Below are 27,718 nucleotides of genomic sequence, written 5' to 3' on the forward strand. Positions count from 1 at the left end.
GCAGTTTTTGGTAAGTGGTTTAGTTGTTGTTGGCATTGTACTTGTTGTTGTTGTTGTAGTTGTTGTTCTTTGGTAATTATGTGCATACAATCAGCAGCTTAACTGCATTTGTCATGCATAATTAAGGCTGGCACAAAGAATCTTAACCAAAATCTAAAGTGTCGACAGAACCGCAAAAAAAAAAACCATTAAAAAAATAACTAACAAAAAAAATCCAAACTGCAAATTGAGTGGTAAGAAAATTGAATTCGTTATATAGCTCCAGCTCGATGACGTCATCCGCAGCCTTTTGTAGATAATCTGAAGTATACACCCAGAAAAATTAAGATCTATTCTAGTATTGTTGAACATTTGAAAATGTATTTAATTTAATTTATGTGTATATATATTTTATTTATATTTGTATAGTAATTTGTCATATTTATATTCCTAACCTCTGTTAAAATAAAGAAATAATAATGGAAAATAATAATGAAATATATTTTTGTTAATTATGCTGTTCAGTTGTAATTAATATTGATGCCATCGTATTTAATATAATTTTTTGTTAGAAATACTTTTCTTTATTTAGTTTCTTTTTTAGTTAGCTTAATCACTACGGCTGTCATTGAAGAAATATTTTTTCTATAAATATCCTCATTCAGATATGCTTTAAAAACATTGTCACATTATACGAATGTTATATATATGTTATGTATGTATGTATGTATGTATGTATGTATGTATGAATCATTTTCATATATGTATGTTTACTATAGGGTATTAACCTCATATATTGTCCAGTATATATATATATATATGTTAATTTAAATTATTATTGTATCAAAAATATAGAAATTAATTTTCAAATTGTTATGCTTATCTTTACATTCTTAATTAGTTATTTAATATAATTTGCATACAATAATTACTCTATTTAATTTCACATTAAAGACTTAAATCTTGACTTGACCCATTTGAGAGATTGCTTATCATATCTCTGACCATAAACGAAAAACTCTTTTATGCTGAACTCGCGATATTTCTTATCAATTGACAAGAGTCTGCAATTGAAAATTTCGTTAATTGTCAAGCAATTATGAAGCTTTTCGACTAGATATTCAAATGTTAGGAAGCTTTAATATCATTTGAAGATTTCTAAAGAGCTTTAAAATGCACACGATTTCTTATCAGGAATGCAAACCAGAATAGTAAAAATATTTAAATTTTTATATTTTTGTGTTTTTACATACAGAAAACAAATTTTTTGATACTGCGTTACTTAAAAATTGCCATAAAAAGCTGCAAAATAGCTGCCAATAAAACTATGTATATATGTATATATATATGTATATGTATATGTCTAGCTATATGTACAAATTTATATACCTATACATGTCATGTGTGTGTGCGTGTGTAGGAACACCGCGAGTATCACTGAGTGCTATTGAAATTGAAGGCGACAGTGACGACGACGACGACGATGGCGTTGAGAGCTTTTCCATTTTGTTTATTTTTGTGCTTACATTTTTTTTTTCGTTGCGGAGCGCGACAAAGCTGCAAATGAGCGCGACTTGCCGAACCATTGAAAGAGAGAGAGACAGAGAGCGGGAGAGAGAGAACGCGTGGTAGCAATGGCAGCGGCTAGCGCTCTGCGCTCTCTCTTTGGTGTGTTTGCATTTGTGTTTGTGTTTGTGTTTGTGCACTCATCACAAACACAACATGTGTTTCGTCATCAAAATTTGTTTTTATTGCATTTGCCGTGTGTTTTGCTGGTGAAATTTTTTTGTAATCTCTTGTTGTTTGTGACGTGTGAGATGATCAACGGTTTATTATTATTGTTGACGGAAAGTTTTTTTTTTGGAAAATCCACGCTGCATTTTATAGTGCATTATAATAATAAAATACTATCATATCATATATTTAGCTTACTTTTTATATTTTTATTGTCTTAAAAGATTTTTTAAAGGAAATTATATTATATGTATTTTTTTTCCAAAAGCCGCCATTAAATTTTTGCAAAAACGCAACAAAAAACCAAAACGCTCAACAGCAATAGTTGTTTTTGTTTTTGCTTACCGTTCTTGACGTAGCCGCCGTCGTCGGTTTCGTTGGCTGTCGTTAAGCGCCGCGTATCTGTGAGAGATACGCTAATTGTGGGGCTACCACGCAAAATGAAAATGCCGGCAGTAGCCTCCAGAGAGCGGAAGAGCGCACCACTAGCTGTAAAACGGCACAGAGCAGCAGCAGTTGTTGCATCTCGTTTTAATTGTGCGATAGGCATGCCCTGGTGTAAGCAGAGGCGCACTATGCGCAGCCATTGTTGAGCATTGCCAACAGGCAATAAAAACTTGAGCGCTCGCTCGACACTTGACACAAGGAGCCAGAGCGACACACATAAAGAGAGAGAGAGAGAGAGAGAGTGAGAGAAAGAGAATGAGCGAGCGAGCCACTGAGAGCAAAGGCAAAATGAACTGAAAGACAACGCAAACACACAGCTGGTGTATGTCTGCGTCGTGTTTCAGTTCGAGTTTGTATTTCGTTTGGTAAGGTTGTTTGGTTGGACCCACGCAAGGCAATCAACAAAAAAAAAAAAGTGCCAGCCTCTGCTGTCCCCACTGTCGACGTGTCTCTCGGTCGTGTCTCGTGCGTGTTTCCCCAGCCTAAATTGCAAATATCTAATTCACATCTAACTAGCCAAACAATTGTGAATATATTGGGCTGTTTGATCTACAGTTTTGAAAATCTATAGAAAAGTGCGCAAAAAGCAAATCACTTGGCGCAGCCCAACAAAAGCAAAAGATGCAAAGTGCGTGCATTCAATTGTGAGCGTGTGTGCGTGTGTGCCTGCGTGATTGTTGGTGTGCGTGTGTTTTGGAGTCTTTGCAATGCAAATTATTCACGATAAAACCCACATTTATTGTATTACAATATTGATGTTTTAGGAAGCTAACTGGAAAACGTATTTAATTCGTGTGCCTATTTGCTTTTTACAACAATTTTTCAACTTGGTTACGGAATTTTTGTGTCGCGTTTCATTGCCAGCTCGTCTCAAAGCGCGCGCGGGTTCTCTCATCAACTCTCTCTCTCGCTCTCGCTTTGTATGTGTGTGTCGTCGGGCTCTCCCATGTCGCTTTGCCGCGTCGGCCGCGTTTCATAATCCAATTGCCGTCACTCGTTTTGTGGTACGTCTTCGTACGTCGCTGTCGCTATCGCAGCCGCTGCCGCTGCGGCTGTCGTTGCCGCCTGCGCGTATCTTTATTTATATTTTGTTTCGGTTCCATTGCGTTTCGCACTCTCGCCTTGTTGTACGCCAACCGTACCCCGTCCTACCGTTCCCCTTTCTCACTCTTAATATTATGAAGTTAAAGTTTTTCTTTTACTAAAAGTCTCTTCACTGTTTTTGTTTTTGTCTTCTTTGGTCTTTGTCCACACTTAATCTCTATAGATCTGACTTATACGACAAGTACTATATAATTTTCTAGAAGAAATCCACAAATACTATAAATCTCTATTATATATTCTCACAAGTTGAAAATATAACAAAACAAAAAATAAAAACAAAAATATATCGAGTTCGCCTTGAAATTAAATCAATAGAAAGCAAATTTATAGCAACACATAGAGTAGTACATACATATAAATATACATAAAAATATATATATATATATATATTTATACACGCAACGGTTTCACTTTGCAAATTGTATACAACAACAACAACAACATAAATTTACAATCAACCATATATATATATTGTTAGGCCAGTGTTGCCTAGTGCCGTGAATCAAGTGCAAATAAATGTGCAACAAATTAATGAAATAATTATGTTAATAATTACAAAGAATATGAATTATAAATAAGATCCTTAAAATGCAGTTAAACAAACTTCAGAAAAGAAACTTGGATTACAACGCATTTAAATATTAATTGAGCTCTTGGAGTTGGAGTTGGGAAATTAAAAGGTATTTTAAATGTCTATATACATACATATATTAAAGATAATCTTATAAATGTGGATATTTAGGTCTCCAGAACAGAGAGAGATATTTTTATGAACTATTTATAATTTATTACTATATTCTTAATTTAATATTCCTTTTTATTCCTTTTTCAATAAATATCTTTATATCAATATTTGTGGGTGTATGTCATCTGTTATGAGACACGTATTAGACAGTCAGACAGACAATCGTTGTCGTCGTCTATTTCTGATTTCCAATTGTTGATTGCATTTGCTTCACTTAGTCGAAGTCGTTTATCAGACATTTGCAGGGCATGACGCTTATCAGAAAGTCGGCAAGAGATTGCGGTGCATAAGATTGAGTATGGCAAAAATGGTGTACACTGAGCACAAAAGTGGAGTACGGCTATTAATTTTAATTTGATTTATTGGAAATGCAATCATTAAGAAATAAAACCCATAATAGTGGTATAAAGTTCTATAGAGTCCATTCATAATTTAATGTTATTTAATTAATTGTTTGATTAATAAATATAAAATAAATCGAATCTCAAGGGAGTTTGACTTTTAAATGTATTATTAAATAGTTTACGACTTAAATTTGTTTATAGGAATAATGATTTTCATAATATGTAAAACATTTGAAATATTCTTAATACATGAATTTCAAAGTTTATTTATATATTATATGATTTACATATTATGTGTTTCATTTATATTAATATTAAAAAAATATTAAAAAATAAAATATAATCTTAATTTATTATATATGACTTTTAAAGCCCTTTTAAATATATTTTTTTTAAGATTTTAAAAATATTTTTTTTAATATAGTTTAAGTCTATTTATAATCAATTTCAATCTACATCACCAAAATTATTTATTATATATTTGTTTTGACACACATCTGCAATTTGATATATAATTTCTCTACAACTGGAAAAACTAAATCCAGTTGTTTCTATAAAATCTTTAAAGATATCACATAAAAATATATGCTGTAAATTCAATGGTCGCTGCTGTCGAACTGTCAGCATTTTCATTCAGTGTATAACACTTCTATTGATATTACATAATCACAGAGCGAGTTGCGTTTGCGGTTCACTCGTAATACCCCTGCGCTGCTAATGCAGCAGCAAACAAACTTTTGGGCATTAAGACGGCCTTAACTGATCTACAAGACAAACACTAACGTAACGCAAAGCTCTAAGCTAAACCAACCGAATGGACGAATTGACACATTGACAAACTGGCATATTGAAGTTGGGTACGTAGGCATGTAGAATGCTCGGAATGCGTGGAGAGTGCGTGTAGCTGACAGATACACGGCAAGTATCTAACAGATACAAATACAATGATGGGGCCCATATCACACGAGCGTGTCGGCCAATTTGCTTTGTTATCTCGCACATTTTGCATATGATATTGAAATGTTTATATGTAAATGTTTTTTTTATACATATGTATATGCAAACATCTATATGTATGTATGTATATATTTAAAACATTTTTAAACATTTTATTTATAATTTTCAATGAACAGTTTCTTGAGCTATTTTTATATGCCTCTCGCAATCTCTTTTTATCGCTCTCTCTCGCTCTCTCTCTCTATCGCTCTCTCACTGTGCGCACTTTTGCGACGTATTTTGATTTGATTTAATTAGTTTATTGTTAGATGGTGTTGCTTTTTTTTCCTCTTCGTTTTGGCCCACAGCATTTGCGAACAGGTTAAACCAGTTTTGAGCCACACACAAAAAATTTCTTTATAAATAGTTTGCTCGTCAGTTTATATATGTATGTATATATATATGCATAGATATGTCTGTATGTATATTTAATTTTGTATTTTCGGGCCCTCAACTTAATTGCCTCTGTTCATAATTTAATAAAAATAACTAAACACTGCGCTTAGGCTTATCGCCAAGGCAAGTGCGCACTCTCTCTCTCTCTCACACACACACACACACACGCACACACAAAAGCTGAGGCGCAGCAGCGATTAGATAATAGCATTTTAAATGTTGTCTCTACTGTACGTTGAAAAAAATTGACCAACAATAACAAATGGACTTTGTTTTGAAACTACACAAGACAGAAAGAGAAGGAGAGAGAGGGGGCGAGGGAGCGAGAGCACGCAGGCCAGCACACTGCGAATGAGAGGGAGCGCAAACGTTGCTTGCTGATAAGACAATCACGCATAGACAGCAAGCCAGAGAGAGAGAGAGAGAGAGAGAGATAGAGAGAGACAGGTCAAGAGAGAAGGAGAGGGCAAGGGAGAGATATGTACATATATATGGAGAGTTTTGCAGAGAATTCATACAGTGTGCGTGTTAAAAGGTTTTTGTTGTCTTTTGAGACAAACTACGTCATAATATAGCGAAAAATTTAGAAGGAAATGGAAAATGAAATAAAACAAAATGCAAATACCTCAAAAAAAAAAAAAAAAATGAATATTTTTATTTTTTTTTAAACTGCTGCTGCGTAATTTAATTTAGTACTAATTAAATATTATCTTAAAACTAAAATAATTTAAATACTATTAAAAAAAAAAATTTAGTTAGCTTTTATTATTTTCTTTTTATTTATTTGAAAACTAAAATATAAATATTTTAAAAATATTTTTTATTCATTTATTTATTTTATTTATTTTTTTATTTACTTAAATTTAACAGTGGTATATTTATTAATATAATAATTCCATTTTCTCTCACAAATAGTTCGCTGATTTTCATTTTTTCATTCAAAAGTAACAATAAAAAATAAATATTTTGCTTCATTATATTCATAATTTGAGGAAATTTTTAAAGCTAAATAAAATAGTAAAATAATACAAATTAAATTAAAAAATATAATGAATGTCAAAAAGCTCATTATTCCACAATAATTTTGTTGAATCAAAATTGCAGTTCAACAATTCATAAATATAAATATATTTATTATATAGTTTTCTTTGCCTTCAATCGAAAACTTTCATTGAATTACTCATTTGTTTGAAATGCATTAAAGCAGATGTAACTAAAGTAAATTATAAATATATGTATCTGTATCTCTATATGCATTGCATGCATCCAATAAAAACTTGTTGTTGTCGCCTCAACTTCTCCATCTCCCTCTCACACACTTACTATCCCTCTTTCATTTCTCACTCACTGAACTTTGCGTCAATGTCCTCAAAACCTTGAATGTCGTTTTATTTCATTATTAATATTTTTTTTCCTGTTATTCATTTTCGTTTGCTCATTTTTCTGGAAAATCTTGGAAAAACTATTTACGCTGCCAAGATATCTTTATCTCATCATCAATCAACTATGTTGCTTCTCATTTATTAGATATGCCAACCGATCATATTATTTATCATTCATAATGTTTCACATCGTTTAAGTGTATTTAATATTCGTACTTTAAAAAAAAATGTATTATTTTTTTGCAAGTTCTTGTTGTTGGCCACGTTTATAATTACGTTAACTTCAATTACTGCTTACGTCCAATATCATACCAATTTCTGCTTCTTGTTTAACATTTTTGTTACTGTTTTCCAGCTAAAACTGGTTTTTGGCTGCCTTTTGTTTTTATTTTTCATTTTTTTCACTTTTTTTTTGCTCGTATGCCTCATGAGTTTTGCTATAATTTTAATTTCTTTTTGAAGTTCTTCGTAAATGGATTGAAGGCCTCTCAGGCCCGCTCTTGACTGCCATTTAAATAGTAGTTAAATCATTTTTGAAATGTCTCAAATTGTTCAAGTGCGCAGCTCAGTGAATACCGATATTGGGTCTACAGAAAAAAAACTAAAAATAAAAGGGGAGACGAATTCATATCGGTTTAATGATAATGATCGATTGCTATGCAGCATGAAGAGAAGTTGAAAGAGAGAGACAGAGAGAGGGAGAGAGAGAGAGAGAGAGCGAGATAGAGATAGAGATAGATATAGAGATAGAGATAGAGATAGAGATAGAGAGAAAAAGCAAATTGTTTAAAGTTTCTATAAATTGTTTTTATATTTATTATTTTTTTTTTATTATTTATATTTCTGTAAATTATTTTATTATTTTGGTGTTACCTACATCTGTTACTGTATATTTATAGATATATTTATAGATATAATAGATGATCTTATGATATTGCATAAAGTATATCATGTTATTTATTCGACTTCTACAGCTCTGATCTTTGATATAACATAAAATATCGTCATCTAACATACTACTATACTACTATTTTAATGCTACTACATACTACTATTTTCAAACACACGAATAAATTTCCGTTTTATCGTCTGATATGCTTTAAACTCTCTGAGTATCTTACCTATAATTGATTAATAATAGTTATTTCAACAGTAAATGTTTATTTATGACTACAAATAGCAGCAGCTATCAGTTAACATGCATCAGCAGCAGAGCACATTCATTATTATAATATTTATCGTATTAGTTAACAAGAGATAATATCTAAGTATTCACGAAAATAGTAGTATTCATTTTTAGATGTCAACCCTAGTATTTTTGTGATCACAGACGAATGAATTACCTCATTATAGTAATATCTATGTGTGGAGGAAACTTGAAATATATTATGCATCTTATGCAGATTTGTTAACAAAATAGATATATATCAATATGTTATATGCAAACAGTAATACAATATTTCAGTAAAATTGACATGTTTTGTGAATCCCTGATAATCTTTTCTATAATTGAAAGATGACTACAAATATTAGCAATGATAAGATCAGTTCTCAGTCAAGAATATTTCTTGTTATAATATTCATTATAGATCGTTAGAAAGACATAAATAATATTTGGATTTGGAGAGCTCTTCACATGCTATTTTTAAACGAAACAAGAACATTTTGTATATATTTTGAGCATGGTTTAAGAATCTACAACCACATAGATGCATAGTTCACAAATCGGGTTCTACGCCTCTCTCTGGCTCTCGCTCTGTCTGTGTCTCTGTCTTGCATATTCTTGTTTTCTATTTTAATCTTGAAACCGAGTTTCTAAACAGTCGTTGCATTTCGTTTTGCTTACATTTCACTCGCCACATTTACGTATCAACAAATGTCAAGAACTGCGATTGTCATTTGTCGGCTTAACTACACTATTTCCTTTAGCACACACACACACACACATATACATTCTTGCACACCCACACATGTATATACTCTCTCCTTCTCTCTCTGTTTGTTTTGTTTTGCTTTGCGTTTTTGGGGTTTGCCGCATTTGAAATTCATTTTTAGATTTCAATTTATTTTCGGCGTAGTTTATGCCAATTTGGTTTTTTGTGTGCGATTTCTTTTTATATTATGTATGCCATATATAAATATGTATATATATGTATATGTATGTAGAGTATATACTCTACATGCTTCTCTATACGAATTTGAATTGATACACTTTTTTTTTTAGCTAAAAAATCAAATTGCAAGCGCTTGTCGCATTTTTCTTTTTTTTTTTTTTTTCGAGCCGTACTGTACGCCCTGATTTTAATGTCATGTGCTCAGGCATATATAATATATATAAATACGTGTGTATATTCGTATAGATGTGGTGTGCCTCTAAAAGCATATTAACTAATTGACGTCCGTGTTTATCCTAAATTTTCACAAAAAACAAACCTGACATTTCATTTCGAGCACGCCGCAAATGCGAGACAAATGTTTCAGCTCATTTGAGAAAAAGTTCATGAAAACTATGAATCAGATTTTCGCTAAATCAAATACCCTGTAAGAGAATCATAGGAGTTAGCTAGAAGCATGATTCATACTAGATGCATTAGCCTTTAAATAATAAAAATAATTGTAAAAAGAAAATGAAAAAAAAAAAAAAAAAATTATAAAAAAATTAAATTATTTAAAATGACAACTTACTTATTTAACATTTTTTTTTTATTTATTTATTTCTATTTTTTATTTATATATTTTTTCTTTATTTATATATTAATTTTTTTATTCATATATAATTTTTTTTATTTAAATATATTTTACCTTAAATGTCCTATAATTCACAACAAATTTATATTGTTTTTTGCTCACTTTTAAATATTTTTTTGTGTAGGGTATAAACTATTCGTTTCTTATTTATCACCCCATTTTGTATTATCCGTATTTACTTTAGAAGCGCTTGCGTTTTTGTGGCTTACTACAATTATCTCAATTAAAAATCTCAAGTCAAAGTTGGCCAGAGTCTGACTCGAGCCATAGCTACAAAAATAATAACAACAACAAAAGAGACAACAAAATATTTGCTCATCTCTTTTCTGCTGAATTAAATAATCCACATCAGTCAAATGGCTAACAAGTCGTGCTCTAAGCAGGGCCTAAACTTGACTTTTGGCCAACAAAAAGTTTTGTGCCCTGTTTATGAACGTGAGAGAAGACGTCAAATTATTTAACTTAATATTCATAGCCAGTAAAATATATTTTGCGTTTTCAATTATTGCACAAAACAACTCAAATTTGATAAAGTTAATTAAAACACAAATTACAGTTTACTTGATATGAATCTTGAGATAAATACAAATATTGTTTTTCGTAATGTTCATTTTGTATACGTCTTACATTTAGATAGCCAGAGAGCGTAAGCTACCTGTCACAACTCTCAAGTACACCCTCTTTAAAGGGTGGCTCCAATGAATGTATGTATGTATATGTTTTTATATATAAACATTTTTTTTTTTTTGCTGAAATAATGTTGATGTCATAGGTTCGTTTGTTAACTGGCATTCACAAATGTTTATGGCACGCACTCGGCCTGAAGCTGTGAGTGAGCTAATGCAGGCATCAAATCGAAAGAATGCCGATTTAATGCCGTATAAATAAACAGCTAAGAGACATTAGCAGGGTTTTAAACTGCCTTCCACTCAGAGTTGTGTACGTATATAGCACTATATATTAATGTAATTTCTGTTTAAATCATAACTAACCGTAATATGTTTTTGTAGTTAATATAGCTATAACTAGCAAAAATTAAACTTAGTTTTATCTTTACTTATATTCAGCTTATATTCGAAAGAAACAAAATTTACGAGGACATTCTGATAATAAATAAAAATTATATTAAATATTTTCATATAGCTTATTCAGCTTATATTCCAAAAAAAAAAAAAAAAAATTTTCTAGGATTTCTTATCAGAATATCTATTTAAATATTTTCATATAGCATTTGACTTTATGGTGAGCTCTAAACACATTCATAGATTATATTGCCCAACCGGTTTTAGTTGTATTAATTTAATTTTTTATTTATTATTTTCATTTTTTTTTTTTTTTTTTTTTTTTTGCTAAGGAAAATTAATTTGAAAAACTGAAATTCCAACATTTCTAATTAGATAGCAATTTGTGAAGAGTTCCTATTAGAATTCGCAATTCACTTATTTGAACATTTAATATTTAATTCGTATTCGACTTCTAATTGGAAACTAACTTGTCTAACTGCTTCAGGCTGCCTCACACAAATATCTAATATGCCTAAAAAGCTTTGATTCCGTCAAATTCTAAGGCCAATGTAGATTTGCGCATATAACTTACAAGCTTCATATTAACGGCTGTGCGAAAGCTCAGTTGACAGTTAAATTGCGTAGCAGAGCAGCTCGCAATTCGCATTAAGCTCGGAGAGTTCAGATGGCTAGCGACCATTTTGATTTAGTTTGTTCTTTTGGTTTTTAGTTTCGTGTTTTTTGCTTTTCGGTTTTTCTGCACAAACAAAAGTTTGCCTCAGATGTCGAGCTGCTGCTGCTGCTGCTGCTGTTGCTGCTTTGGCTACCTGTTGCCCGAGCGCTGCCCCCAAACAACTTTAAGCGCAATTTGTTGTTTTCGTTTTTTTCGGGTAAACGCCGCTAAACTCTATTATTACCACATACAAGCGCAAAAAAGAAAAAGAAAAAAACTGAAGCGAAAGATAAACTCCGAAAAAGCGGCGACTGACCAGACCGAAAACGTCAGAGCGACCACCTTTCAAAGAAGCAAAACACAACAAACACAAACAACAACAACAGCAGCAAGAAGAGAGTGTATGTGTGTAAGACAGAGAGAGAGAGAGAGAGGGAGAGCGAGCGCACAGAATCTAGAATAATTATTATATGCGGTTTAACACGCACACAAATAAATGCACAGACTCACACACACACACGCACACAACTACAGACGGCAAAGAACGGAAGAGTGTGAGAGAGATGGCGGCATATTGGGGCTTCAAGCTACCTAACGTTCTGGGCACTGCATGCGTGTGTGTGTGTGTGTATGAAATGTAGGGGAAATATTAATGAGCATGTGTGCTGCAGAGGCTCTCAGCATTTGTGTTTGTGTGTGTGAGTGTTTATAAAGTTGATTGCACTCGATTTTTAGATACAGCTTTTTCAAGGTCATCAACGAAAAAACGACAAGCTAACCGAAAAAAGCAAAGCGTTCGCTGCTTAGTCGCTGCTTCTAACAGCCGTCGTTGAGTGTGTGAGAGAGCGAGAGAGAGAGAGAGAGAGAGAGAGAGCGTAAGCATAGGGCGCCCTTTGCTTGCCTTTGCCGAAATTTGAGCCGCTCTTTGTCTTCGGCTGCTGTCGCTGCTGACGTCGATGCCGCTGCTCTCTTGTCTTCTCTTGTTGCTGTTGCTGCTGCTTCGTCTTCTTCTTTTTTATGGCTCCTCTGCTCTTCTTTAGCTTCACACTGATTATTAGAGCGACGCGCGCATTTTTATTGTAAACTATGCGCCAAAAGCTTTGAATTGAACTTGAAGCAGTTCCTTTTCGCTGCGCTCTGTCGACGGTGCGCTGCTGCTGCGCTGCTTCTGATGTTGTTGAAAATCCACACAAATAAATAAATCAAAACAAGATTTATGTCTGCTGCGGCGACAACTGCTCTGCGCCGCTGCGTATTCAAATCTTAACGCAGACAATGAGAGTCCGGCAGCATCTTTAGAAATTATTAGATGTTTTTTGTTGTTATTCCTGTCGTTTTTTTTTCTTTGTGGCGTAAGCAAATTTTTTCGTTGTGATTTTTTGCTGTTGTTGTAGGTAGTTTGCAGCTGTTGGAAATGAGTCTGTTTGCTTTTTATACCCTGAACCCATTGAAAATGGGAAATCAGGGTATAATGGTTTTGTTAAAAGTATGTAACAGGCAGAAGGAGGCGTGGCAGACCCCACAAAGTATATATATTCTTGATCAGGACGACAAGCTGAGTCGATTTGGCCCTGTCCGTCTGTCTGTCCGTCCGCCCGTCCGTCCGTCCGTCCGTCCGTCCGTCCGTCCGTCCGTCCGTCCGTATGTATGAACGCGTCGATTTCAGAAGATATAAGAGCTAGAGACTTCAACTTTTTTTTAAAATGTCCGTATATATCACGCGCAGATCGAGTTTATCACTAAAAAACGATAACTCATTCCGATATTTTTTTATCGATAAAAAACCTTATCGAAGATCACTTAAATAATTATATCTCCTACATCTTTCAAGCTAGAGTCTCCAAATTTAAAATGTATATTAAGATAAATTTTATACAATTTCGGTTTTTGTTAAAATTTACCCCCCACCCCTAAATCCACCCCCTCACCCTCATCTTTGTAAAAGTCGTATATCAAATACTAGAGACTTGAGCTTCGGTATACACATACATTTTAACATTATGATTACGTTCTGAAAGTTTCATTACGATCGTACGTCTAGAAATTAAATTATTCAACAAATAAGTTTTCATTATATTGCCAACACTGCAGCGCAACCCAAGCGCAATCGCCTGTATATGTGAGTGTGTGTGTATGCGCGTGTTTATTTGTATGCGTGTGTGTGCGTGTGTTTGTTTGTATGCGTGTGTGTGCGTGTGTGTTTGCTAATTATTTTTGAAATATCAGTTGCTTGTAGGGTTCAGGGGATCTCGTAGTCGAGCAGTCTCGACTAGAGCTTTCTTACTTGTTTTTTCTTCCTTTCATTTGTGTGTGTGAAATAAAAAAAAAAAAAAAAAGGCAACACAAACTACAGCAGCCACAAAAACTGCAAACGGAAAGGCGTTGAGAGTGTTTTCTGGAAGCTTTACAATTTAGGGCGTTGCAGGACATTCGATATAAAAGAGGCGCAACAAAATTTCAGATTTTTGATAGGGTTTTATCTCAACAAGCATAAAACACTGAACTGGCAAGTTTATTTGCAAATCTTAAATATTTTTGATATGGAATATCATTTAATGATACTTGAGATAAATTTTCACTAAAAATTATCATATGGAAATTGCTTTGCAGTATTATTATTAAAGTATAAATAAAAAATAAAAAAAATTAAAAAAAAAAAATTATATTTATAAATAAATAAATCATTAAATAAATAATAGAAAACTTAGGTTTAAAACCTATATATCTATAAAATATATCAAAAAATAAAGAAAAAATTTGATAATAGTCCTAAGAAAAATAAATAAATAAATAAATAAAAATAATTTAATTTAAAAAATGCATTTTAAAACAAATACATTTAATTTTTTTTTTTTTTTTTAATTTGAATAATATAAAATGCATATACATATATTATATCACATCTCAACTGTATTACTGTAAACCATCAAATTGTTATTTTTGCATGTATTAGTATAATATATGTAAATATATAAACTTGAATTTAGGGTTTACTTTAAATTCCCACAAGACATTATATTTACCATCCAAATTCACTGCAGCTCAAAAGGCTACTTAAATAGTAATAAATTGACTAACAAACCTAGATCCAATAGGGCAAAAAAATATGTTTGGGAAAACATTTATGTTCCACTTATCTCGAGATACAAATAAAATTACTTGAATATTTGTTTTTCTGGTTTGATTGGATCGAGCCATTAAAACTTACCCCAAAACAACCTGTGCACAGATTGGTTTTCTGACATCAGTTTTTCCTCGAGTGCCAGCATTAAAAATCCATTTATTCGACGTTTTTTTTTTTCGTTTTTGGTTTGCTTTCTCTCTCTCTCTCTCTCTCTCTCTCGCTCACTCTTGGTTCGGTTAACCATCTGGGCATAAACAACTTGTTAAGGCCCTCCATAAAAATGGCTCATTCAAGTGCTAAATGTCAAATTTACGCAGCTTTATTTATGGTTAGCAAAATTTCTAAAGCAATTCAAAGTGAATTTACATAAAAGCCAAATAAATAAAGTGAACTCAGATAGAGATAGAGATATACACTTAGCTAGCTGTGAGTGTGTGTGTGTGTGTGTGCATGAGTGTGCTTATGTATGTGTGTGTGTGTGTGGAATAACTCATGCTTATGCGAATGTGTCTGAAAATTGTGTAATACACGCTCTGCGTAATTATGACGAAAATAAAATATGAGAAAACATATAAAGAAAAATCATAAGTTAGTCGGTAATTAAATGCTCTTTAAATAGATATTACTTATATACTGAATATAGTGTGAAAATATGATTTTTAAATGGGCTGCCATAATTTAGAGCTCAATATTTAAAAAATAAATTGTAATAGATATTTTTGACAGATAAATTGTAATTAATATATTTGATAGATCGATTGATAGATGATTTTATATTTAAAATTTATATTTATTTTTAATTTTATTTAACTTTTGTTGGCATTCATGCTAAAAGTTTATAGTTTATAAATTAGTGCTCTTTATTAAATCAATAATCAAAAAAGATATTCATCCCAGACTCTTAACTAAAATGTCTTTTCTTTCCCTTAAGAACCCGTACATCATCTTTGTCAATTTGAAATATCCCATTCAAATGATGTTCTTAAAAAAACTCGCAAGATTTTCCCTCTAGAATATCACACAAATATATGCGAATGTATGTATGTATATTTATGTGTATAGAAATATGATGGATTGTAGGCTTTATTGACAGGCCGCTCGCTGCGCAGCGCATAAATCATGCCAAAATCTTTAGCAGTTAATTAGTGTGACGCATGGCTGGGGTGAGGGAAATAACTCGAACTATACACACGTACATATGTATCTATATATGTATATATACATACAGATGTATGTGGGGTGAGTGAAAATGTTGTATCTTATATCGTTGTTGTTTACAACGCCCCAATGCAAATCAGCTGAACTGCAAATGGGGCAGAAAATTCCATTCCATTCCAATTGTTGCATATTTTATACAATCCGATGAGAAGCAGAGAGAAAATAACTAAACCATTCGCCATTCGAACTCAATTCAAATGCAATGCGATCTATATGGCTCCAAAATCACCCACATTCCCGCTCTCTCACCTCCCCTTGGGCTGAGTGGCGATTATTTTATTGTTGGGCGGCATGGGCGCATGGCGATGGGCGGGGCAGTCGGGGCACTCGTCGTGTGAACGAGAGACTCTCAAGAGGTCTGCCAAAAATGGCCAGACCATCCAAAATCGTAACAATAACTTTGTACACTGCCTGCCTCTAATGATGACGAGTGCTTCCTCTTCTTCTTCAATATTATATTATTATTGTTGTTGTTGCTGTTGTTGTTGTTTCATTTGGCATATGGAAATACAAAGACAGCAAATATTTTAGTGCTCGACTCTATTTGTTTTCGCATTTGGCTAGACTCTATGCATAGTCTATGCAAATTTATATGAAATCTATTGTGTATACCCTGTAAAATAGAGATGTGTGCAGTGTGTATCAATGATTCATAAAAATTGTTGAATAAATATAACTGCAAAAGTGTTGTTTCATACATATTTCGTAGGATATTTACCGAGTCGTTCATTTTAATATTCCAATATCAATTCCATTTAATTATTTCTTGTATTTTTTTTGTTTTTTGTTTTTGTTATTGCGCGTTATAAATTTTTAATTAAATTTGTTTTGGTCATGGAATTTTTCTACGAACCAAAGTCCAAGAGCTGCGCATAGACAGCAGACAGCAGACAGCTCAGCTTCAATCGGGAGAGTGTTATATTATACTATATTATAATATATAATGCTATATATATATATATATATATATATATATATGCACATATATATCATATAACACACTCGACTTGTGACTTGCCATGACAACTTTTTTGTGCTATTTTTGGTCAACTAATTACGTGTCGCTTGCATTCAAGAATCTTGAAATTCAATTAAGTGTCGCAGTTAGACTCGAGCTCTATCTATACGCAGAGATATTTGTAACAGCTACTTAGACTTGCTAATGGCACAAGTGAGGTGTTTTTTTTTTTTTTTTATATTTATATATATTCATTCGTAAGTCTAGATTTAAGTAATGACCCAGGGTCTATCAATTAACTGCATACTTGACGGCGTCCTAACGTGAGTTTTTCTGATAAAAATCAATAAAGCGCTGCCATTGACGAAGTCATGTGTGAAACGGATTTGTCTGCAAAAAGAATTCAGTTCATAATATAAGTATTCGTATATAGCATTGCAGATATACAAATGTGCCTATATATCTATATATATGTATATAGATGTGTCTAGCTTCCTTCGAGGTTCTGTGAAAAACGGCAAAAATATATTTGATTTGTACATGCGTAGCAAACTTTTTAGACTTCATTTAATTACATCATATTCAAATGAGCTTCAATGGGCTCGTTTATTAATTAATTTATAATTACTTTCAGCCGTTGCGAAGCTATAAAAACTTAAGTTTAATAATATTTTTTTTTTTAAATTTATTCAAAATGAAACTAATCAAAATAGTACAATTATTTTATTTATTTTTTTTTTATAGGTTAGAGTTAAAATAATTATATTCAGCCGTTGCGAAGCTACAAAAACTTAAGTTTATTAATATTTATTTTTTTTAATTTATTTAAAATGAAACTAATCAATATGTATATAAAATATATGTACATATATAAAAATTCTAGAAAAGCAAATATTTGTTATGGTTGTATTTCCGCAAATTTTCAGATATTAAACATATTTTCAGCTCGATCAAGCTGAAGGCATTGCATTTTTTGATATATTTAGATAGATACATATATGGCTAGAACAAAAATATAAATATTTCACATACAATTTTCCAAATATATGTATTTTAAATTAAGTTAAAAAAATATAGAACTTAACGCATAATGAATATGAAAATATAATATAATATAATATAATAATCAATATACAATATATTAAAATATATGTACATATATTAAAATAATATATAAATGTAAATAATAAATATTAAAATTTACATCCATTAGTAAAGTTCTTTCCCATATCATATATCATTTTTATAATTGCCAATTATAGTTTTTGGATTCTCTCAGTCTGTCAGCCTACCTAACCTTCTCTATCTAAATCGAAGAATTTGTGTTTCTGGCTAATTAAGTTTTATGGCTTCAAACTACCTTAGATCTTAACAGTCCCTAGCAACAACAACACATACTCATATCTAAAACTTACAATTTACAACATTTGCCCATAATTTAATGGCCGACATAAAAATGCTTGGCGACATTTGTGAAACTGTGGCAAAGGCCCATAAAAAAAGAACAAATTTATTTTACAAATGAAATTTCTGCTGCCTCTGGAGATCGTAGCACAAGAGATAAAAAGCATTTCTCGAATTGTTTCGCGTTTGTCTATCTATCTATCTTCTTTTATATTTGTATTGTTCGGTTTATGTTGATATTTTAGTTGAATAGATACAATTAAATTGTCGCCTCCAACACTTTGCAGTCAGAGACATTTGACAGTTTGTCAGAGAGTTTAACGTGAAAATGAAAAACAAGTCAATTTTCATGACAATATGGTGTGAAGAAAAATAAATAAAACCGGAAGCAGGCAGCCACAATGAATAATGGAAAATTAGCCGCACTTTTTCTGCATATATGTATGTATATATATTCGCCTAGTCTCTCCCTCTCGCTCGCACATGCTGCTGTCGTCTCTTTTTGTTTTGATTAATTACTTGAATTTGACATAAACACGTTTTAGCACAAATGAAGCAGAACGTAGATAAAACCTGGCATGGACACCCTACCTCTCGTTTCTTCTCGTGCTCCCCCTCCCCCTCTTGCTGTCTTGCTCTGCCTTCGCTGTGATTAATGAATTGATTGACAAGACGAAACAGCATTAGCTGGACTTATTGTTGTTCCAATTGTTGTTGCTATTATCGGGCTAAACACTTGCTACTCGCCGCCATAAGCTGCCTACCCTTTGGGTTTCTCGACTCTCCGAAGTGCTTCCGGGCATTGGGAGTTCATTTTCGATCTGCCATCGGTGTGGATAATAAGTTTTGACAGTCCGATTTGATTTGGGTACTGCTTAGTCTTTGACTTGGAATTAAATATCATTAGAAAAAGGATCACAATTGATTGTGTGCCAATATTGGAGTTACTATTTCTTTGAGAAAAATCTCTCTCTTTGATAATATTTCAGCAGTAATCATGTTGCTTGTATAAAATAAATTAGAACGAATTATGGTTTGAATTTTTATTTATTCATTTAATTAATTTATTAATTTATTGTACTTCTTCACTATTAGAAATACAATTTCACATAGGCTAAAATTAAACTGTGTTTTGCATTATTAAAAGTCAAAAATTTTTTGTTAACAATTAAAATATTAATATAAAAATATTAATACTAATTATTATAAAAACATTTTTTTTTTAGCAATTAATATATAAACAAAATATTGAAATGGAAATCATATAAATACAGCTAGTCTTTTTTCTTTGGATTTTATTTTTATTATATTTCATAATTCTATATATATTTATTTACTACAATTTATTTTAATTGTTTTTATTTTACATTTTATTTTACATTTTATTTTTATTTTTTAATGAGGATGTGTTTATTTATGGTTGTTTTTTTTTTTTTTTTAATTTTATTATATTATATATTTATTTTTCATTAAGATTAATTTCATATTAAGATTGATTTTGTAAAATATTGAAGTCATATAGATATATTTTTGGTATTTGGTTGCAACATTATTAATAAAATATTATCTATTCATATAAAACATTAACCAAATAAAATGATACTCTTTCTGTTAAAAAATAAATGGATTCCCAATTTGTATTTATTTATGAAGACATTATTAATGTGAGATGCGATCACATGGCTTGTAGGCATGCAGCTATGCAATTTCAATATAAGCAATGGGCATTCGTATTTCAAATAAGCAAAAGTCAATAGCCGTCTGCACAAGTTTTTCTTAATTTATCTTCTCTCGTTTACATTTGAGCTTTTCGCCAACTAATTTTGGTTTCGTTAGCTCGCATGCCAATGCGCCGTTAATATCTAAATTATTCTTCTTTTTTTCATCCAAATTAAGTATATGAAAATAAATGCCTTTGGTTATTTTTTTTTCTTGTTAAAGACACGAAAGAACAAATTGTTTACATTGATTTATGTTCATCATGTGCCTGTGTGTGTATGTGTGTGTAACTGTTTCTTTTGCTGTTGTCTTTTTATTGCCATTTTTTTTTTTTGTGTGACGGTTTTGTGCAAACTAACCCATTTTTAACTTTGGAAAAACCAAACATTTGTATTTACTCAACATTTAATGCTAAAATACATTTGCGCAAGTACAAAAGGCTTTTGTGAGGTGCCCCAGTGGCTCGCACACACCCACAACAGAGCGGGTTTCTGGCTAGCTCTGTTCAGGGCTCTGTTTCACGCCGTCTGTGCCAGTTTTGGAAACAGCCATCGAATGGAAATGCTAAAACCACATGTCGATACACTCTCATAGAGTACATGAACTATATAGAATTATATTCGTATTGTATATAGAAATTGATATTTATGTGATTATATATATTTATATACATAAAACAATGATATGTATGTTAAATAAATATTTGATATATAAATTATTACTATAATGATGTTAAAAAAAATGAATTACTTCAATATTTTATTTTTTATATTATTATTATAGATAATATTTTATATTATTTTATTTTAATTTAATTTAATTTTAATTTTATCTTATTTTATATGTATATTTATTAGTTATTTCTTAATTAATAGTTGCTCCCATTATTTTTGATTAATAATAATAAATATGTCATTTATTTATAAATAATGATTTGTAGTTAATTTTTTATTTATTTTTCCTTTGTTTTCATTTATATATTTTTATTTATTTATTTTATTTTTATTTTATATTTTAATTTTTATTTTATTTATTTAATTTCATTTATTTGTTTATTTTTATTTTTTTTTTAATTTTATTTTAATTGTGATGTATTTATTATTAATAAAATATGATAATAATCAGTACTAATTTTTTTATTTTGTTTTAAATTTAATTATATTATTTGATTTTTAACTTTAACAAGGAATATTTATATAGTTTTCATTATTTAAACTTGGTAACGAGTATCACATCTCTCAGCTGACTCTTAGTGTATGAATTATTCGTTTAGCTGCACTTGAATTTTACCTCTCCTATTCGTATGTGTTTCGTTTTTTTTTCACGTTTGCGTTATCAGTAACAAAATTTAAACAGCTGCCGCGAACGCATTGCAAACAGTTAAAAAACATTCAAATGCTAAGCCATGTGCTTTTTTTTTTCCAGTTTGTTTCTTCTTCTTCTTCGCTTATGTTGTTGTATTTTATTTGTCAGTTGTATTTTGTAGTCCGTCAAGCATTCCAGACACGTAAACCCGAGCACACCTCCCGTCGTAATTTTGCTGACTTGTTGCTGCGCTTTTTGTATCTATTCGAAATGATGGTCTTGAGCCAACGGTATACCCATCCATCCCCACCACGATATGGCTATGGCCGACCCCGACAGTGCTGATATGCAAAACATGTGCCCCTATATACACAGATACACACACACACACACACACCTACACGCACACGCACACGCATGCATATAGATAGACCTTTCTTTCACATTTTCATTTCCATTTCCATAGGAATGGGCCTTTTCATGGTTCTTGCAAGCAGTTTGATAGCTCTCAGTACTTTTTCTGTACTTCTTATTCATTCTTATTCTACCTCTACTGCCCCTTCTTCGTCTTCTTCTTCTCCATCTGCATGGCTGTGCGCTATGCGGAAATACTTTGGTAACTGATAAGTTGGCTTCAGCTGAAGTTGGGGCTTTTGGATCGGTTGGAAATTGTTATGCGCCTGAGGTAATGGCCAATAAAAATGATCGTGGAGTTGTTGTCGTCGTCGTCGTTGTCGTTGTCGTCTTTTGAGCGTGTCTTGTGCAATTTTAATGACTTTTAAAGTGCTTGAACTTAGGGAGTTCTTAAACGCTGGACATATCCTGTTCGAGCACAGAGTGTGAAGAAATAATTAACTTTAATTTGACTATAAAAGAAAGCTTTGGGAACAGATAAGCTATAAGGTCTAAGATTAACTAACTAGTTCGTTAAAGATCTCTGTCAGGGAACTAAAAGAAGCAGCGAAGCTTCACTTAAATAATAAATAAATTTGGTATGGATATCGAAGATTATTTTAGAATGATATGTAGATGTTTATAAAACTTTAATTAAAATTTTATGATTATTCTTAGATTCCATTTCAAATTTTAAATGGCAAATTGTTGAAAATCTATTTAAAGATTAGATTTTTGAGTATGATATATGCATATAAATAAATTTGTATTTTAAATATTTATTTATTTATTCTTTCAAATAAACTTTATTCAGAAATTATTCTTTCCCCTACAAATATTATCAGATATCAGCTATTTCTTTCTTTTCATAATTTAAATTTAAATTTTCCAAGTTATTCTTTATTTTTGATATCTTTCTACTTTATCTGAATTATTCATATATTATCAAGAATATTTATATATATTTTTCGTAGGTAGCCAGCTCAGTTATATTCATAAATTTCTTGATTAACACTCAAAGATATAATCTCGCATTATGAAATTTATCATATCTAATAAATTTGATAAGTTTATGTAAGCTGGCACGCATTTTCTACAATCCCAACGACGTCACGTGCTTTGCTTAAGCGACCCACCCAAAAGCTTAATAAAAATAAATAAATATCTCTCTATATAAGTATATATATATACGTGACATTTTTACCAATCATATTTAATCCGAAATAAAATAAACAATTACTTATATAAGTAATTCGACAGAGCGGAAAAGACCTGTACCGTAAATTATGTGTAAATTATATGCGGAATAATTTTTTTTTTAAATTTATTTTTTTTTTTCGTATACATTTGATAAATTGACTTTCAGGCAGAGTTACGAGACATCCAGACACACATTGAAAGACCTTCATTACTTATTTTTGAGCGATTCACTGGAGTCCACCTGTGAAAAACGTTTAGCTGCCGTAAATTCTCATTGGAGTGCTTATTTGCTTTTACAACTCATGTATAGTAATAATAATCATAATGAACAGAGCTAGATAAGCGCAGCGCTGTTTCCATTGTGGTTTATCAGGCACTTGAATTCTGCTGTGGGGATCGATCGATGTTTTCTTATACACATTCACGAAACTGTAATGAGTATATTCGCTTTGCATATATGTATGTACATATGTATATATTCCAAATGAGGAAAATATATCCGTGAATAGGTTTTCTACTTGCTTATAAATACAAGAATTATACACCTTGTAAATGACTCAGACAGCAATTGTACAGCTAGAGTTCGTATCATCCATTGCGTTAAGAACAGCTTTAAAATGCCAAACAAATCTTCAGCGAAATTTGTCACACAACAATTTGCTTGAGCAATCGCTCGTAATGAGGTCAGTTTAAAGTACATAAACTCATTTTTTTTTTGTCTTCACAAACAATAATAAAAATATACAAAAATGGAAAAAAAATATATATACATGTATAAAATAAGCGAAAATATTTTACTGTCGCGTACGCAAGAAAACGTAAAACAATTTTTACAGCGTCGCGCGGTGCCCCAAATAAGGAGCACAAACAAAAGCGACAGCAACAGTAACAACAACAACAACAATCAGGCATTAATAATGTTAAGTAAATAAGCGAAATTGTACAACAAATGGAATGCTATCTCTGTTAAAAGCCAGTACACTCAACGCGCGCTTCATAATGTATCTCAAGTACGCTAAAAGTATCTAAAAGAAAAAATGAAGAGATATAGATGTATATACTCGAGTAGTTTATTTATTATATTTAGGTAAATATATAGTACATAGTATATAGTTTTGAGAAAATGTTAACATAGATTAAAGAACAAATGAGATGAGTGTATTCAGTAAATAATTCATTTGATTCAACAAACACAAAAAATAAAAAATATAAAATCTTCTAAGAAATCGAAAACAAAAATGAATATGAAAACTAAAAGATTTTGAAATAATAATCTAATAATTATTTTAGAAAAACTTTATGAAAACTAAATAAACTAGAATTAAAATTTAATTCTGTTATTAACGAAAAAAAAGAAAATCTGTATGTTTTTTATTTTAAGGGAAAAACGTTTTCCATTTTTATTTTCTTTATTTTTATCGCATCCAGAAGAAAAAAATTTAAAATAAAAATTTGTACTTTTTATCTTTTCTGCAAAAAAAATTGAATTTTTTCATTGATGTTGTAAAGATAAATTTGAAAGCCATTATCACAAAAAATGTAGTATTTAAATATACATTCGATAGGAGTTTGTTTCTTTATAAAGATATGAGTATGTGTGGCTTAACATTTAGCATGCTTATCTCTGCCCTTAACTGTAACACTCACACATAAACAAGCATACACAACATACCGATAAAATAGTGAGAGAGTTTACTTCAAAGAAAACTCACCTATACCATGACAATTACTTAGACACACGCTTGGAGTTAAGATCAAAGCTATTAGTTCCAAGCGAGTGGTTTCATGGAGCAACAACTACTTATTACGATATAGATACAGATACATACTTTATATGTAGGTATATGAAGTCTATGGATCTGTATTTCTGGAGCTGTGGGTACTGTTAATTAACACGCCACTTCATTAAATGGAATTCATTAAATTTTCACAAAGCCATGTTAATTAAAAGTGCCGTTTGTGGCATAGCTTCACCTCGCTCTACCTCTCACTCACACCCATCTCCTTCTCTCTCATGTCATGGCTGTCGCCTTTTTGCGCTTGATATATTTTTTTTAAACAAGTCTGGTTTTTGTATATCTCCTGATTGTCGTCTCTACGTCGCGTCGACGCTTCAAATGTTGTTTGTGGCTTTACAATTTTATCAGTAACTAAAGAAGCAAACTGCATCGAGTGGCAGGCAAAACGTAAACAAAACGCATTTCGATAGTCCGCACACACACACACACATAAACAGTTTACCCTGCTCACTCACTCGCTCTCACTCTCCCCATTGCTGTCTGCGGCTGCCTGTCTGCCTGCCTCTTTGTGCGCCCTGTATTTATTTATTGCGTGTAAATTTCGGGAGTAAACAAATAACCGAAAAAAAAAACGAAGAGAAATACTTAATAATATCGCAGCTTTGCTTATTTGTATTTCCGTGACTGGAGCGCATGACGAATTGACAAATTGTTTGCTACTCGCTCGAGTGAAAATGTTGGAATGTGCATTTCAGTTGCCTTTGGTTCGTTTATCATTTGAATCTGTTTTTTTTTTTTATTTATTTATTTTTTGGTTACATAACGCCGAGCCATGCTACGCATTAGCCGGCTCTGTTCTAGAGAGGGAGGGGAAATAAAACTCCGCTTAGAGTTGTGTGAGAGCAAGTTCAGCTTAACCAATGCAAGCTTCAAATTTTGTTACTACACGCGCTCTCCAGCGACTGAGCCAGAGAGAGATAGAGAGAGAGTGATTCAGTTATGCAATGCTCGCGCTGCGAAGAGCCGCACAAAGCGCGCAAACGAAAAAGCAGCGCTGGCTACCTGCGCGCCGAACCTCCCTCTTGCGATGCCCTTGCTCCCCATCTCACTCTAACACTTGGCTTGCTACATTACTGGCAATACTTCTACCTTAAGCTTCTTTTGCTGGCTTTGTCTGCGCGCAAGATTCTGCACATTTTACCGTTAGCTTAATGGCTAAATCACCGTTTAGAAACGCAAGAATTATTTGTTGTTGCTGTTGCGCTTTAGTGTTGCGCGATTTCAGCGAAAATTCTCATGTCGAAAACGTAATTATAGTATTTCTTATATTTTGCAGACGTGCTTAGATTTTAATTAAATTAAAATTACACTCAATTGCAGCGACGGTGAGCCTGGGAGCAAGTGTCAAAACTTGGTTTTCTTGGTTTTGTGGGGATCAAGCCAAACGGCGGCAGGCTGAGGCATTGAGACTTGGGGATTTATGCGTTGTCTGTAAAATATTCACAGTTATGTGTGTGTGTGTGTGTGCAGTGGGTATATATTTAACAGGTAAAGCAATCTGTTCTGTTTTACAACAAAGTAAGTTAGTCATGAGAGGGAGAGAGAGAGAGAGTGTGTGTGTGTGGAAGTGAGTGTAAATTGATTTGTATTGCTGAATTCAAGCTGTGTTGAGCTTTAGGCTGGCTCAGCTTACATATGTATGTATGTACATATGTATTTGTGTATGACGCATACAATTGTATTCATCAAAATAGTGCAATTAAGCATAAATGCAATAATGATAAGTTTATAAATTCTTGTATAAATTTTAGAATTATTATGATTATTTTAATTTATTATATGTTTAAAATTTACAATTATAAATTCAATAAAATATTTTCGGCTTTTTATTTTTATATACAATAGGAATGTGTATTGATATAATAAGCAATCAATCTAAATATTAGTGCTTTTAAATTTTGATAAAAAATAGCAATTTTTTTAATTTAGCGGTAATACATAGTATTATATATATACATATATATAGTATTATGTATATATAGATAATCCTATATACATATATTTGATATTAAAAATTTAATTTAATTTTCATAACAACCCCGCTGCATATTATAACATATTATAAACAGCTTTTCATCTTTATTAATTTCTCTTTCGCATTTTCATTTAGTATTTTCCCCCAACTTGTTTATCGCTTGTCAACTGATAATCTTTCTGCAGAGCAGCCAAGCTGCAAATTGCGTGTTTTCTCATTGACTGCCACGCCCATCACATAAGAAAAAATAATATATATGGCGAGTTGATTTTGTTCACAACTTTTCAGACACGAAAGAAAACAATGCACTTGTTGTTGTTGTGCTTTGTTTTAATCAATCAAAAGGCAGGAAAAAATATCAGATATGCAATTTAAACAGAACAAAAAAATATATAAGCATACATGTGTATGTATATATAAATATATACATACATATATTTATGTGACAGATATTGAAGGCGCCCACACAAAACGCAACGAAAAGCAACAATTATAAACAATGAGAGGCAACAGCAACAGCAACAACAACAGCAAGAACTGCAGCAAATGCATTATTATTATTATCAGTAAAAACACATGACAAAAGAATGCCCATCGTGCTAGAGGGAGACAGCGGACATCGACTGCGACAGAGATAGCAATGGAGATTATGCTTCTGCTTTTGTGCCACGCGTACAGGAAATTATATAAAACATGTTTTGCTGCTCCGGGGCAGGGCAATGCAACGAGCAGCGAGCGAACAGTTGGGCAAATGGAGTGTTGGCAAGAGGGTGAGAGGGGGGGAGGTGGTCAGGGTAAGGGGAAGCGCAGGGCGACACAGCCAAAGGCAAAAACAATAAGAGAAAACAAAACAGAACAGAAACAACAACAACAAAAACGCAATGCAGTTCCAGTTGTTGTGCGTGTGTGTGTGTGTGTGAGAATGTTGTTTATTTAAAGAGCAAATACAATAAAACATTCTCTCGACTCTCTCTACCTCTTTATCACTCTCTCTCTCTCGCTCTCTTTGCATTTGTGTGCGAAAAAATATATATGTATATAAACCCACCAAGAATGCAGCAGCAAAATAAA

The 27,718-nt window shown here is 31.9% G+C and overlaps 1 protein-coding gene across 2 annotated transcripts in view; it reads left to right on the forward strand.

Moving 5' to 3' along the window:
• The first annotated feature begins 2,486 nt into the window (after positions 1-2,486).
• Positions 2,487-27,718, forward strand: part of tai (basic helix-loop-helix family member taiman) — a 115,547-nt gene continuing 90,315 nt past the window's right edge. The window contains exon 1 of one of the 2 annotated variants that reach the window (XM_089256804.1): positions 2,487-3,944. The gene's annotated coding sequence lies outside the window, so the exon portion shown is untranslated. The remainder of the gene's footprint in view (positions 3,945-27,718) is intronic. The other variant, XM_089256805.1, reaches the window with a different exon arrangement.

The sequence above is a fragment of the Drosophila navojoa genome, chromosome 3 (assembly GCF_054131105.1).
Source record: "Drosophila navojoa isolate 15081-1374.11 chromosome 3, UAZ_NAV_1.0, whole genome shotgun sequence".
NCBI lineage: Eukaryota > Metazoa > Arthropoda > Insecta > Diptera > Drosophilidae > Drosophila > Drosophila navojoa.